Source organism: Chrysochloris asiatica, unplaced genomic scaffold, assembly GCF_000296735.1.
Source record: "Chrysochloris asiatica unplaced genomic scaffold, ChrAsi1.0 scaffold00213, whole genome shotgun sequence".
Taxonomy (NCBI): Eukaryota; Metazoa; Chordata; class Mammalia; order Afrosoricida; family Chrysochloridae; genus Chrysochloris; species Chrysochloris asiatica.
The window spans coordinates 1,980,330-1,986,290 of NW_006408731.1; positions in this window are offsets into that span (position 1 = coordinate 1,980,330).

A 5,961-nucleotide genomic window follows, 5' to 3' on the forward strand; every position below is an offset into this window, starting at 1 on the left:
GTCCGACCCATAGCGACCCTGTACAGGGTTTCCGAGGGTGTAAATCTTTACGGGAGTAGAAAGCCTCATCTTTCTCCGGCGGAGCAGCTGGTAGTTTCGAACCGCTGACCTTAAGGTTCGCAGCCCGATTCGTAACCACTACGCTACCAGAGCTCTCTTAAATAAGGAAAACTTGAGCTGCCTGAGAAATGTGACTATTTGAGAAAATTTAATTTCAATTATCTTTTGAAAATTTCTCTCATACAGTCACAGTGGTAAGCCTGTAGCATACTAGAAACTCGTGGTAATAAGCAGCCATGAATTTTCTCATTTTGCTATTTAATGTTATGTTGCATGGGACCTTGTAGGAGTCTGTAAGTTGTTTGGAAAGATCACTTATCTGTTAGAAAAATCTATGGACAAGGCAGCCTCTTCATTCTGTCTTTTCTGTTGTATTCTAGATGTCACTAATTCTTCTATCCCTTAAATATTCCAGTGATTGTTTTGGTGTCAGTTGTTAATGTGAGGACAAATTAATTTGGAAAAATATGTTCTAAGATGCAACAAAATGGAAATCAAGCTATTGAATTATCAGAATAAATCTGATGTTCATAAACTTTGAGATTCCAAACTTTGCACCTACCACCCCTACTTCTGGGCTAGTTCACCCTTCCAAATGAAAGACAGTGTCATTAACTGATAAATCTTTGCTGAAATTGGCAGGTTTAAAGTATAATTAAACTATGATCATATTTTGAACACCAGAAATAGAACATCAGATCACATTCTTTGTGACAACATTGTTCCTAATTTTTATCCTCCTACATTTTCAGGTCTTATTTCAAGGTACCCAGAATCATAAAATTGGCATTTGATCCTAGTGTTTGTGTATCAAAAATTGTTGGTGTATGCCTTTGCTTTTCCTCTCTACTTGTGTTTTAAGACTCACAGAGAAAGTGTTTCTCCAGTTTGCCATGATGCCCAGGTAAAACCTCTTACAATGTTTTGAATTTGCTGTTATCCTCCAGTGATTCCTGAAATGTCATACAACTTAGTCAAGAATGTGCTGTTGAGTGATTTTGTTCTTCTGACTGATGCATAAAGGTGAACGGAAAAAAGAAAATGTATATTCTTGTAAGAAACCTGTCAAATTCATTATAACCACAAAAATATTGAATTAACCTATGCTATATAAGGAGTCCTGGTGTGGTGCTGTGGGTTAATGCCCCAAACTGCAAAGCCATTTGAATTCCTGCAAGGTTGGTGGTTCAAGCTCACCAGTTGCTCCTTGGAAACCCTATACAGGGTCAATATGGTCGGAACTGAGTCAACAGCACTTCACAACAACAACAACATTTTATATAAGGAGTCCCAGTTTGGCACTGTGGATTAATGTGCCAGACTGCAAAGCTGTTTGAACTGCAAGGTTGGTGGTTCAAGTTCACCAGTTGTTCCTCGGAAACCCTATACAGGGACGCTATGCGTTGGAATTGACTCAGTGGCACTTAACATCGACAACAACATTTTATATAAATTTCAATATAGTATAATTTAACCATGCTTGCCAAGTTTTAGCAATTCTTTATTACGAATGCCTTTTCCACAGTGGTAGTTGTTGTTGTTGTGAAGTGCTATTGAATTGGTTCTGACTTATAACTACCATATAGAGTTTCTGAGGAGCAGCTGGTAGGTTTGAATCTCTGATCTTGTGGCTAGCAGTCCTACAGCACCATACCAGGGCTCCTCCACAGTGGTAACCCTCTCCTATCCCAAGCTTACAAATGAATTAATATGTGAAAAAAAGTTTTTAAATAGATTACTTTGGATAATTTTGCTATTTCTATTGATGTGTGACTAGGCAAAATCTAAAAGTAATGTGAAAAAAATTATTATCCTTAGTTGATAGAAGTACCAAAAAGATTTTTCACATATATACATCTTAGTTGGAGTCCTGGTGTGGCATTGTAGGATAAGCAATGAACTGCAAGGTCAGTACGAACCTCAAGGTCAGTAATTCAGACTCACCAGCTACTCCTTGCAAATCCTTATATAGTGTCTTTATGAGTCAGGAAGGATTCAACGGCACTCAACAACATCTTTGCTACATTCTGCAGGTTGCTTGCGTATAAGACCTAGTATCTAGCATTTGGTTTAAATGGAAGAGAAAATGGCCACATACTATTACTTGTCTGTTGTTGTCAAGTGCTGTCAAGTCTGTTCTGACACCAAAGTGACCCTGTATAGGGTTTTTGAGGAGATGCTGGTGGGTTTGAACTGTTGACCTTGTAGTTCACAGTCCAGTGCTGATCCTACAGCACCACACCAGAAATCCATCACTGTCTAGGACAGGGTATTATACTAGTTTAGAATTTATATTACTCTTTCAGGTTAGAATTTGATCTAAGTAAATGGAAAACACTTGTATACACATCAGCTATACAAACAGCACCTTTTCTCTTTTGGGTGTATGGAATCAGGAGTAAAAAGCGCCACCTAAGCAGTCCTTAGGAGCATTTGAATGGATATTAGGTTAAGACTATGACATTGCCTCCCACTGAAAAATAGCTAAGTTTACACAGACATCCAACTACCTTTTCAAAGAAGCAAGATGGTCTTTAAAGGACCACCTGAGTTCTATGAAACTAGGTTATTGCGTGTTGATGGGAAAGTGAATATCAGGCAGATGAAACCACATAAATGCTGGTCTCCCAAATAGGATATGTTCAATGATTACCAAGTGAAAGGCTTGGTCTTGGAACTAGAGAAAAGTGTTAGGGGATGAGGTTGAAAGAACAATATCTTTAGGATGTGTTAAAAATATGTTTTAACTGTACCTTTTTAAAAACTATGCCATCCTTACGATAACTCATGGCCAACGAGTCGATTCCAGCTCATAGCGACCCTGTACAGGGTTTTTGAGACTGTAAATCTTTACAGGAGCAGTAAGTCTTATCTTTCTCCCACAGATCAGCTAGTGGATTTGAACAGCCAATCTTGTAGTTAGCAGTCTAGTGCTTATCCTACAGTGCCACTAGGTCTCCTTTGGACAGGACAGTCCTTGAATATGCTTAATCATCATATGCAAGAAAAGTGACAATTACTATTCAAACAGTTTCTGACAAACGTAACGAACACTAATTCTTTTTTAAAAATTACTGTTAGTATAAGTGTGTCATCTCTGGGTTTTTCCAGGAAGACTGTCCATTCTTTCTGTAGAGTATTTGAGTGCATCAGAAGGAGTAGAAATTAGGGAAGATAATTGAGTCTGTAATCTAACAAATTAGTGAAATTTATGGAATTTTCCATGAATGAAAAGACTAATATATCTGGGGGATGTTTTCATAAGCCATGAAAGTTAAGGTATATGCGCTAGGGACTGATACGTAAGAAAGTGTTTTATTTTCTAATGGCCCCAAGAGTGTCTTGCTCCATGAAACTCATTAGCTTTGGTTTAAGTATTCAGAGTTTGGTTGCTTCCCGGAGGGAGGTCATGGAAAGGTGACAACAGATAGTCAATCTTTTCCTGCCAAGTTGACTAGGAGTGAGCTGATTGTGTGTATTTAACTTCTATTTCTCTTATTAGTAGTGGTGAGTATAATTTTTGCCCAATTTTTAAATGTTCACTCTTATTTTCAGAAATAGCATTTTTTCCTACCTGAAAGAGAAAAAAAGACATTAGGCATAAATGCATGAGCTTTTTACTTTCCACATAATAGACTTATTATCTTGACTCACTAAAAAAAAAAAAGTTTTTAAAAAGTGCTATCAACTCTATTAGCTCCTGACTTTTCTGAGATTTTTTCAGCCAGTTATATTGGCTATTTTCTTTAGCTTCTAACAAATACTTCATCCCACCACTAATCTGTCAGCTTGTCAGACAGTGTGACTTGCATATTGCTGTGATGCTGGAAGCTATGCTGCGGGTATTATTTGAAATACCAGCAGTTTCCAGCAGTGCTTCCAGACTAAGACTAGGAAGAAGTCTTCTGAATGCCTAGGTGGGTTACTTCTGAATGCCTAGCTACTGAAAACTTGATGAATGGTAGTGAAACACTGTCAGATATGGTGCTGGAAAATGAGCCCCTCAGGTTGGAAGACACTCAAAAGGCAATATGATATTAAATTACAAATCAATACAAAAAACATAAATTTTAAAACTTCCTAACTTTGAAAAATGTAAATGATCATTTTAAATAAGTTTGATACGATAAAGAAGATGTCATATTAGACATCAGAGAAACTTAGACCTAGAGAACAGTAACAACATTACATATAAAAGATTCTGGAATGCTGCTAAAGCTGTATTTAAAGGAGACATTTAAAGCTTGAAAAAGGCGAGACCATAAGAAAACATTTAAGTCAACAAGTTAGAAGATACTAAGACTATGTTGTTGTTCATTGTTAAGTTCCATTGAGTAGGTTCTGACTTGCAGCCACCCTGTTTCTAAGGAGTGAGTGGTGGATTTGCAGTTATAGTTAGCAGTCTATTGCTTATATTACAGCAATCACCATACTTGTTTTGGAAGACCATAAGCCTCCAAAAGTAGAAAGAAGGAAATAGTAAGTAAAGATAAAAATAGAAAATCATTTTAAAATCAGAAGCAAAGATATGTATTTGGGTCCAACTCATAGCAACCCTATGTATAACAGAAGGAAACATATCATCCTGTTTCACCCTCACAATCATTGGTATGTTTGAGCCCCCTGCTGTAGCCACTATGTCATTCTATCTCACTGAGGGTCTCTCTCTCTCTTTTTCTTTTTTGCTGACCTTCAAATTTACCAAGCATGATGCCTTTCCAGTGATTGATCCCTTCTGGTTGCAAGTTCAAAGTAGGCACCATTCTTGCTTTTAAAGAACATTCTGGCTGTGCTTTCTCCAACACTGGTTTGTTTGTTCTTCTGGCAGTCCATGGTGCAGTCAACATTCTTTCTCATCATCATAACTCAAATAACATCATGAGGTATGAAACAACAATTCTTCTTTAGTATTCCTTTCCTTTAGTCTTCCAATTTCTCATTGTCAAGCTTTCTCATCCATATGAGATGATTGAAAACACCAAGTATTGATCAGACACACCTTAGTTGTCAAAGTGTTATCTTCAGTTTTTAAGCTTTTGAAGAGGTATTTTGCAACAGAAGTCTGCAATACAGCATTTGAATTCTTAACTGCTGCTTCCATGGGCTTTGACTGCTGATCAGAGAGCAAGAAATCCGTGACAACTTCAATTTCTTCACCATCTATCATGATATTATTTATATGTCTACTTGTGAGAATTCCCAATATTTTCATGCTCAGTGTAAACCATGCTGAAGCCTTCAGTCTTTTACCTTCATCATTAAGTGTTTCAATTTGGTAAGCAAAGTTATGTCACCTGCTTATGTGTATTCCTCCAATTCTGACGCTACATTCATCTTCATAGCATTTAGCTTCTGGGATTATTTGTTCAGCATAGAGATTGAATAGAATTGTAAAAAGATACAACTCTGATGTATACCTTTTCTGATTTTGAACCATACATTATTCATTTTTTCTGTTTGAACAACCATCTCTTGATCTCTGTACAGACTGTATGAGTACAACTAAGTGTTTTGGAATTCCTATTTATCATGGCTGAACTGTATGCTCCCAAAATATGTGTCAATTTGACTTGCCATGATTCTCAGTGTTTTAGACGTTATGGAACAATGTTATTTGGCAGTGATGTAATGATGTAATCATCCACCATGTTTGATCTGATGTGATCTGTCAACTAACTGTACAGAGATTAGGGTGCATATAACACTCTTACTTACAGGTCACAGCCTTGATCTGATGTATGGGGAGTTTCACTTGCATCACCTTGTATCTTCAACGAGACAACAGAAGAGAAAATATAGCATAGAAGGGAGGACTTTAGTGTCACCAAGTAAGAAAAGCCAAAAGCAGAACATGTACTTTGGGTCTGGGGGTCCCTGTGCTGAGAACCTCCTAGATCCAGG